Here is an 11,038-nt window from a genome sequence, read left to right as displayed (position 1 = left end):
GAACTTTCACATTGGGAATTTAGAACGCATGACTCTTTTATTCAGATATGGAAAAGTTGGCAAGAAAATACACAACAATTATATAATCTTACTATAGAAACAGCTAAGTAAGTTTTTCTATTTGCTTTTTGTTCGAAGGTGTTGTATGGTCAGTGTAGTGTAATTACATTGCTTATGGCGATGTGGTCTTGGTTTAAAGCTTTAATCTATTGAATATAATGGTAAATGCATATAATATCAGGACACTCTCATAGATTTATGCCCTCTTTCCTTGGATTGTCATTTATATAGAGAAGTTTTTGCTCTGTTGTTTGCACTACATGCTTTGTATGATGTACATTGTTTATTGTTATGAAAATTAATAATAAGATTTTTGAAAGAAAGAAAATTGGGTCCCAAAACATTTATTATTTTAAAAGTTACGAGCTTTTTTCTAAATATGTAAATGAGCCTTTATTAGACAAGTGGGTGTCAACACCAACAATTCTCCTGAGGTGGAGCCTCCTCACAGCCTCTGATGCTGTCCTATCAGTATGAATCTTATTCACACAGTATGAGAGCGTAAGGCTGGAGGGAAGGGGGATCTCTTCAAACAACCATATCTTGGACTGTGGACCACTTAGAACAGCGGTTCTGGTGGTATATGAAAGAGGAGATTCTAATCATCACAGTTCTAGCTGTGACACAACCGGAGATATTGCCAGTTATACACAATCAGGAATGGAAGCTGTATACTATAAGATGTTGCTGGACAGGGAAGGGGGAGAAGCTGTATGAGGATTGGGCAGCATCATACAGAAAACATAAAACCGCCCAGAGTCACCTCCAATTTGGCTATTAGAGCCAAATTAGCATATTTACAAAAATGCACATAACTTTGCAAATAAGAACCTTTTTTAACAAAACAAATCACACTGTAGTTATCAGCATCATAGCGCCTATTCGATTTGTTAGGAGATAGATCATTAATAAACTGGTGACAGGGCCTCTATCATTGCAGGCCTTACTAACAGTATTTGACGAATTTACACTATTTTCTGACCTGCAGGTTAATTGGTCCAAGTCATTGATAATGGCGGTGGATGAGGAAGCCAAGGGGACCACTCTACCTTCTCTCCCTACAACTCCCCACCCCCCTACAATGGGCGGATAAAATCGCGTACCTTGGCATAGTAATTAGTCCTGACACGTGCACTTTTATACCCGATAACATATCTCCACTATTACAAAGACTTAAGGTGGATTTCGACAAATGGAGACACCTGCCCCTCTCGGTAACAGGTCGTAACAGGTCGTATCAATCTGTTTCAAATTAAATCTCTCCCTAGATTCTTATAGCTCTTTCATAACTCCCCTGTTTGGTTACCCCTCACATTTACTCGAAAGTAGACAAGGATCTTAGATTCTTTATTTTGGCAGGTGGAACCCTTGGTACACTCCAACTCTATTATTATGTGTTGATTTGTGACACTGGTTGTCTGGGCTTTGCTCCCTATTTATACACCTGTATGTTTAAACACACTTGACTTGAAAATGCCTTTATAGAGAGGGTGAAACGTTGTAGTGGATGTTGGATGAATAAACCACGAGTGCTGCTTCGCTCTTTCTCTTTATTGAGATATATATATATATATATATATATATATATATACATATATATATGTGTGTGTGTGTGTGTGTGTGTGTGTGTGTGTGTATTATCAAAATAATTGTATTTCATCATTTAAAATACGGCCCCCATTCTTTAAAGATAAGTCTCATGAGCTGTTTGAAAGAAGTATTCCGGATGTATTTTATCTGAGAAATAATCGTTACCATATGTAGGTACAGGATCTAGATAACATCATGAGATATTCTGGAAATATCTGTAGCAGAAGTAAAGCCTTACTATATGTAGAAGTGACGTATGTATCCTACAGTTGTCATTATCTGATTGGTTGATGTGTTTTAGCTGAAAGCATGAGGCAATAAATAAAAATTGTAGCACCTGGCTTTGCAGAATATGTACGATACTCTTGGCACAGTGTGTCTGAATATTCTCTGTCCATATATTGAATTGATCTATCGGTGAGTGCAACTCTGACAATGAATTAGTTTATTCCCTGCCTCATGATGAAGATGGTATAGCAACGAAACACACGTCGAGGACTAAAGTGGTTTGCTCCCTTAATACTTCTACATTATGTCTAAGGGTAAGAAGTCATCAGGGGTGAATTTGTCATGTACTTTGACGGGAATTTTCCCGGTGGGCTGGCTGTTCCACTAAGCAGGGGCTGCTCTCCTGTACAGTATGTAGGTACTGAACTAGGAGAGGGCTGGGCCAGGGGGCAGTGAATCCTGTAAAATGTATTAAAAAGTTGGGGCAGCAAAGGGGAAAGGAGTGGGAGCAGTGTGTGTAATGCACAATGTTCTTCTGCACAGGCAGAGTAAATGTGCTCCAGGCGGCTGAATTATGCATCACGTGTGACGTCATATAATGCAGCCGGCCACACTCTGCCTGTACAGGAGAACACCGTGTTCGGCCCCAGCTATTTACATAGAAGACAGGTGGGAAGGATGGAGGAAGAGAGGGCTGGGGAGGAGCAGTCATACACAAAGCTCTCCTCCTGCCTGCAACAACCCCCCCAGAGCTGAGGACTATAAGTACAGCTGTGTGTGTTCTGAGCAAGTAGGGGAACTGTAAGTGTTATGTGGGATTTTGTATAATCGGTTTTGTTGTGGGGGATTGACTGTAAATATTATGTGGGGGAGGGGATTCTTTTATAAATCTTTTTGTGGGGGAGGGGGGACTTAATTAAATATTATGTGAGGGGATTCTGTATTTTTGTGGGGAGGGAGGATTTTACTGTAAATGCTATGTGTTGGGGAGGGGGACTTCTTAATAAAAAATTTTGTGGGGATGGGGTGAACACTATGTGTGGGGGGACTTATTTAGCATCTAATCACAGGTTTACGGTCATATCATATCTTTTTGCAGCGATTTTCACAAACCTGTGGCCAATTACATAGTTATAAAGCAATTGCCAAAAAACTGCTGGGAAAAACGTAGTGTGTGGCGTAAGCAGAGGCCCTTATAGTACATTCTTAGGGGTAAGGGGACTTTTCTGTAAATGTTATGTGTGTGAGTTTTTTCTTTCTAGATTTTTTGTGGGGAACGGAGGCGTGACTGCTTTGTTCCCTTAGGGTATATTAACACGTAGTGGATGAGGTGCAGTTAAAAATAATGCACACGGTTTTAAAATGATTAGTGTTTTTGTGATGCAGTAATTGGCCGCAGTTTTAATAGGTAAAACATATGAAATAAATGCCTCACCCGGAAAAAAAAATTGGCGACCATTTAATGTATCGGAAAACTGCCGTAAAACCGCATGTTTTTTCAAATGCGGTTTTCAACCACACCTCTACCGTTACGTGTGATTTTATCCTAAAGCTTGGTGATAGATTACAGGTGGATCCTGCATGTCACAGACACGCAGGACCCGCTGTCATTGAACCAGTCAGGTCCGCGACACTGACAGATTCAGTGAATTGTGCTAGATATATCTGCTCTGTATAGAGTATACAGAGCAGCTGTATCTAAAAATAAGTAAATCATTTTTTATAAAGAGTATTTACAAAGTTATAACAAATACACCTTTTTTTTAAATAAAAAAATTAAAAAAACTTGCTCAGCAAAGGTTTACATAGCCTTTAATGTAACATCTGGCTAGATCAGCAACTCCCTAGATCAGCTCATGAATCTTGCTGTCCTTCTCGACCGACGCATCCGGGAGCGTCGGCAGGAACGGTCCAGTCCTGCTACTCCAGTCGCTCCTCCTAGGTCTCGAGCTGTCCCAGTGCCATCTTCTTCAGCTGACTGCCAGGAGGAACAGATGGAGATAGGGATCACAGGAGATTTGAAAGTTCACAAGGAGTTCCGCCGCAAATATACCTTATGCTTCTACTGTGGAGATGCGGACCATCTACTCAGTGCCTGTCCCAAATGCAAAAAGAAGACTCTGGAAAACTTCCGCACCTAAGTGGTCATCAGGGAGATCACTTGGGCGCACAGGTATTTCCCGTTCGTTTTAATAAGGTCCTGTTGCCAGCCCAGGTGTCATTTTTGGACAAGACTGGGATAGGTTCTGCGTTTGTGGACTCACGGTCCGTTGCCAATTTTATTTCCCACAGTTTTGCTTTGTCGATTGGTTTACCCCTTATTGATTTGTCTGTTCCTATTCCCCTGGTAGGGTAGACTCCTCCCCGTTAGCTTGCGGGCACGTTTTCCAGTCTACCCCTGTGTTTTGTTTAAAGATTGGTTCAATTCACCTTGTGGAATGTACTATGTTTGTCCTTAAAGGAAAGGTGTCACAAAAAAAAATTTTTGGATATCAATTTGCATTTAGTGTTTTATTATAAAATCTTTTATTTATGTGTGTGTTTGTTTTTTACTTTTTTCTTTTTTCTAACTTTTACTTCACTATGGGGGCTGCCATTTTGTTTTTCATCTCTGTATGTGTCGATTAACGACACATACTGAGATGGAATACGGCAGTTACAGTCCATAGGAGTCAATGAACGGGACCCGTCCCATTGACTTTGCACTATGGCTCTGTCCTGCGCAGATGCAGGTCAGAGTTACACAAAGCAGAGCAGCTGTTTGCAGGGAGAGAGCAGGCGCCATCTTGAAGACCAGCTGCACTGCAGGTAAGATGTGTGTCTCTGCATGTCCCACTCTCTACCTCACAGACCCCCGCTCTCGTGACCCCCGACGGGCCCCCCCACCCGACGCCCCCCCCCCAAACGGCCCCCCCTCCCCCGACGGCCCCCCCGATGGCCCCCCCTCCCCTGACGGCCCCCCTCCCCTCCCTCCCTCCCTTGTGTGAAAGACACACGATGAAATTGTACTGGGAAAGCCCTGAACGATAAATCTCTCTAGTTGTGCTGAGACTGTTTGGGAATTTGACTAATGAACCTCTCAGTCTCAGCACAACTAGAGAGATTTATCGTTCAGGGGTCTGGGAAAGCTGGGTGACCACCATTACCCCTCCTACTGGAGTGTGAGAGGTTCATTAGTCACATCCCCAAACACACTCCAGTAGGAGTAATGGTGGTCACCCAGCTTTCCCAGACCCCTGAATGATAAATCTCTCTAATTGTGCTGAGACTGGGAGGTTCATTAGTCACATCCCCAAACAGTCTCAGGACAACTAGAGAAATTTACCGTTCAGGGGTCTGGGAAAGCTGGGTGACCACCATTACCCCTCCTACTGGAGTGTGAGAGGTTCATTAGTCACATCCCTAAACACTGCAGTAGGAGGGGTAATGGTGGTCACCCAGCTTTCCCAGACGCAGATATAACCAGGAAAGGGCTGGATGGACGGGCTGAGGGTGCACATGGTTTTTGGTGACACCCTCTGTCATGTGATCGGACCTAGGTTACCGGTTCATCAGACGGGGTTCATGTGACTATAACTCTGTCCATAACAAGAGACAGTGCACTCAGGACAAGCCCTGCCCTCATGCCGTAGTTGTGGTTCTGTCTGCGGTGATGGCGGTGGGTGGCTCTGACACCCGCCTCCCCCGTCGGGTCATCTCAGGACAGAAGGGGTGTCCGGATTGGAGACACAGCGTCGCACCTGTCCTCAGGTTTTGTCTGATATTGCAGTTCACCTCCATTGAAGTGAATAGGACAGAGCTGTAATACCACACACGACCTGAGGACAGGTGCGGCGCCATGTTTTCCTGGACGACCCCTTTAAGACTTTTCCCGTGTGTGTGTGTGGCAGAGCGGAGTGTGCACGGGCGCCACTGATACTTCATAGCCGCTTATCAGCTGTTTTGAAGAATCAGCGGCGAGAACACACACACACACACATCCCACAAACAGGCAAAATCAAGTGTAATCAAGCGCTTTTTATGTGTTTTTTTTGCACGTAAAATGTGCAAAAAAAAAAAACATGTCAAATACACGGCGTGTGAACCGGTCAACTGAAAAGTCATTCACTTCACTTTCATCATTCTAAGGCTGGGTTCACACAACCTATTTTCATGCGTAAACGAGGTGTTTTACGCCTCGATTTACGCCTGAAAAGACGGCTCCAATACGTCGGCAAACATCTGCCCATTCATTTGAATGGTTTTGCCGACGTACTGTGCCGACGACCTGTAATTTTACGCGTCGCTGTCAAAAGACGGCGCGTAAAATAACAGCCTCGGCAAAGAAGTGCAGGACACTTCTTGGGACGTAATTTGAGCCGTTTTTCATTGAATTCAATGAAGAACCGCTCCAAATTACGGCCGTAATTGACGCCTCGCAAAACGCGAGTACGAGCAATTACGTCTGAAATGACGGAGCTGTTTTCTCCTGAAAACAGCTCCGTCATTTCAGACGTAAATGCAGTTAGTGTGTGCACATACCCTAGGGTTATGTTCACACACAATGTTTTCAGCTGAAAAATCGGAAGCAGAACGCCTACAAGCATCTGCCCATTGGTTTCAATGGGAAATACGGCGTTCTGTTCCGACAGGGCGTTTTTTACGTGGTAGTTTTCCATAAACGGCACGTAAAAAGACGCCCGACCAAAATGAAGTACACATCACTTCTTGGGACGTTTTTGGAGCCGTTTTTCATTGACTTTATAGAAAAACAGCTCCAAAAACGGCCGTTAAAAAACGCGATTTTGATTAAAAAATGGCTGAAAATCAGGATCGGTTTTCCCTTTGTTTAGTAAGCGTGTGAACATACACTTAGCCTTTTGGTGTGTCCTAGAACTTCTTCCAGCTGCAGAATCACACCCAATATGGCTGCCAGACACTGCTTAGCAATTTGAAGACACCTTTACCTGGCTTGTGAGGGGGGGTGAGGTTCCCTCCCACATTTACAGCAGCTGTGAGTCAGGTTGCTTTGCCTTATTCACCTTGCTGTAATTCTGGGAAGTGCTCCCCCTGGTGGCCAACATTGGAAAACATGTCAAATTATTATTTAATTTTTAATACTTTCCACCATACGGAAAAAAAATAAAAATACAGCAAAAAACGTAAAAAATATAATAGAAATAAGTAACGACACTTAAAAAAAAAGGTTTCATTTGCGAGACATTCCCTTTAAGGGGCTACCCACCGAGATTTTATTAGGTCTCCCCTGGTTGCGCAAGCATAACCCCATCTTAGATTGGGTGACGGGGGAACTTGTTATTTGGGGTAAGAAATGTTTGTCATCTTGTATGTCCACCTTAAGGGTCAAAAAGTAGAGAGTTACCACAGCACCGAACCGCCAGGAGGGTGCACGCCTCGTCAGAACCTGGTCCAAGGTCCTCAATATCAGGCAGAAAAATGGACAAGGAGGCAGCACTTCCAAAATGTAGAAAAACCTTTATTCACCCATGCAACGTTTCAATCCCTCAGGATTGAAATCCCTCAGGATATGTTTCTACATATTTGGACATCAGTAACAGAGTCTCCAACATTATACGCCATGAATGGGGTATTCTTGCAAATCTAACTGACACAGTTCCTCAATTTGGTAGGCTTCCAATTATGGCCTTTAGACGTCCAAAAAATTTGCGGGACCAACTAGTACATGCTGACGTGGGACCCCTTTGTACTAATCGCCAGTTAACCCTGGCTCCTAAAAAATTGGGATGTTTCCCTTGTCTGAATTGCACAAATTGTAATAATATGGTCAAGGGTAGTACTTTTTGTCACCCTATAAGTGGTAAGGTTTTTCACCTTAAACATTTTTTGACCTGTGCTTCATCCCACGTCATATATGTACTTCAATGTACCTGGAAATTAATTTATGTTGGAGAGACTACTCAGGTGTGCCGAGTTCGTTTAAACAAACAGAAATCTACCATTAGAACTAAAAGATTGGATTTACCAGTGTCGTCACATTTTGTTTCAGCGGGGCATGTGGTGAGTGATCTAAAGTTTTGGATTGTTGACCACATACCTATACATCGGAGGGGTGGAGATCGAGTCTTGAGACTTAAACATAGGGAGCTTGAATGGATTTTCATGTTACACTCCCTAGCTCCACAGGGTTTGAATATCGATTTTAAAGTTGGCGCGGCCATGAGGTGTTTATAATACCTTTTTGACTACTATTCGTTCATCTCATGATACCTTGCGTGATCTTGAAGTGTCATTGTTCTTTGTGTGTATCAGCTGAATACATTTTGAATATATGTTGTGTTGCGAAATTATATTGATTCGCAATATTTATTAATTCTATTTTTTATCTTTTTCAATATCATTTGCAGATATATCTTGCGGATTGGACCATCTCCTTTGGTTTCGGAAACCCAAACATAATGTACTCTTGCCGAACACATTTATTCTGCTCATTTTGTATGGCTATTTTTCTCGGGCTTAACATATATTGGCATATACTGCTTCAATGTCAACGATTATTCTATCCCCGTTTTTACTTGTGGATATATACATTTGTACATATTTTGATGGTATCTATTTTGCATATACTGAATTCGTGCCAATACCTGGTATCTCTATACCGGTTTTGATACAGTATATAGGACCTTTGGGGTATACCACTGTTGCCCCGCTCTGTCCCCATAGATATGCCATCATCCTGTCTTTGTATGGCATGCATTGTTGTTGTAGTTCCCTGCCCTGATGTAGTTCTATAGTCTATCTCGGTTTATGAGGTTGCTGGCATCAATTCTAGTGATTTTCCAGCTTTCAAGATGGCCGCCGCACAAGTTTTTGAGCTACTGCACATGTGCGAGATTTGGATTGCATAGTCTCGCGGGATTTCGGCTCTTACTGTTAGATTAGATTCACTTCCGTATTTACACGTGGGATATACCCAGCTGCTTTACAGGGATGCCGTAATCACATCAGGAGCAGGTTCCTCCGATATATGCATAATGACAGTATGTAATTTGCTTTTTAACATGTACACCTGGGTGATGTATTAACCCCTATCCGCACGAGGACGTAACTGTCCGTCGTTGCGGGAGGTTACTTCCCGCACGAGGACGTACAGTTACTGAGTTTTTCCCGGTGCACACTGTCGGCGACAGTGTGCACCGGGAACCGGGAGGTCAGCTGTCGCTGACAGCTGACACTCCCCTCCTGCCGGCCAGTGGTCCTTTGCCGCTGATTTCGGCGAATTAACCCCTTAAGTTCGGCGATCAGTTGCAATCGCCGAATTTTAGGGGTTTCTAGCATATCGGCAGACCCCGGTCCAAAATCGCGGTGTCTGCCGATAGTTAGTATGGCAAACGGAAGCAAAACAATGGCTTCCGGCTCTGCCAAGGACGGAAGCCCATCAGGACCAACCTTCGGCTGGTCCTGATAGGCTTCCTGTCAGAGTGACAGGAAGTCACTGTGTCGTTCCCGATGCACACTGTCGGCGACAAGGTGTGCATCGGGATCTTGGAGATCAGCTGTCCCCGACAGCTGACACTCCAGTGTTGCCGATCAGCGGCTCATCGCCGCTGATTTCGGCGATTAACTCGTTACATGCGGGGCTCGATTGCGATATCCGCATGTACAGGGATTTGTACCCCATCAGCAGCCCCCATGCAATCGTGGGGACTTCTAATGCTTGTAATGGCATCTGGAGGCCAGGCAACGGCCTCCGGGTCTGCCATGTATGGAAGCCTATGAGGATCAGCCTCTGCTGATCCTTGTAGACCAACTGTCAGAGTGACTGTGACGTCACACTGACAGTTGGAATACGTTACACTACCTAGGTAGTGTAATGTATTCTAGCAGCGATTAGAGCTGCAGGTCAAAAAAATTAAGTGTAAAAAGTAAAAAAAAAGTTAATAAACAAAAATATAAAGTGTAAAAAGAAAAAAAAGTTAATAATGTTTTATAAAAGTGTCAAAATAAAAGGTTTTGTTTTCCTATAATAAGTCATTTATTATAGGGAAAAAATGAAAACGTTAAAAAAAAGTACACATATTTGGTATCACCGTGTTCGTAACGACCCAAACTATGAAACTATAATGTTCATTTTTCTGCACGGTGAACGCCGCAAACAAAATAAACGGGAAACTGTCAGCATCGCTATTTTTTGGTCACCACCCCTCTCAAGATATAGAATAAAAAGTGATCAAAGAGTCGCATTTACCCCAAAATGCTACCAATAAAAACTACAACCCGTCCCGCAAAAAACAAGACCTCCCACAGCTTTTTTGACGAAAAAATTAAAAAGTTACGGCTCGGAATAGCGTGTCTCAGAAAATAAATTATTTTATAGAAACGTAATTTTACACATATGGTATCGGCGTAATCGTACCGACCGGCAGAATAAATGAAAACATAATTTATTGCGCACGGTGAACGCTGTAATAAATAAAGAATTGAAAGCACCAAAATCGCTGTTTTTTGGTCACCTTAGCTCTAAAAAAGATCCTGAGGGGCCAAAATGCTCACTATACCCCTAGAAAAACTCTTTTAGGGGTGTAGATTCCAAAATAGGGTCACTTTTGGGGGGTTTCCACTGTTTTGGTCCCTCCGGGGCGTTGCAAACCCGACATGGCACTGAAAACCAATCCAGCAAAATCTGCGCTCCAAAATCCAAAAGGCTCTCCTTCCCTCCTGAGCCGTGCTGTGGGTCCAAACATCACATATGGTGTTTTGCCGTAATTGGGAGAAATTGCTTTACAAATGTTGGCCGGCTTTTCCTCCTTTATTCCTAGTAATAAATGAAAAAATTCTATGTTTCCACAGAAAAATAGGTGATTTTCAACGTCACACTAATTCCACTAAATTCTGCAAAAAAACTGTGGGGTCAAAATGCTAAATATACCCCTAGAAAAATGCCTTGAGGGGTGTAGTTTCCAAAATGGGGTCACTTTTTGGGGGTTTCGACTGTTTAGGTACCCCAAAATCCACTAGGTGCTCCTTTGCTTCTGCGTCCTGTGTTTCAGTTCATTAGGACATTAGGGCCACATGTTGGATATTTCTAAAATCTGCAGAATCTGGGCAATAAATATTGAGTTGCGTTTCTCTGGTAAAACCTTCTGTGTTACAGATTTTTTTTTATTACAAATGAATTTTGGCAAAAAAATTTAATTTGTAA

Source organism: Rhinoderma darwinii, chromosome 3, assembly GCF_050947455.1.
Source record: "Rhinoderma darwinii isolate aRhiDar2 chromosome 3, aRhiDar2.hap1, whole genome shotgun sequence".
NCBI classification, from domain to species: Eukaryota; Metazoa; Chordata; class Amphibia; order Anura; family Rhinodermatidae; genus Rhinoderma; species Rhinoderma darwinii.
This window is presented reverse-complemented; position numbering follows the sequence as displayed.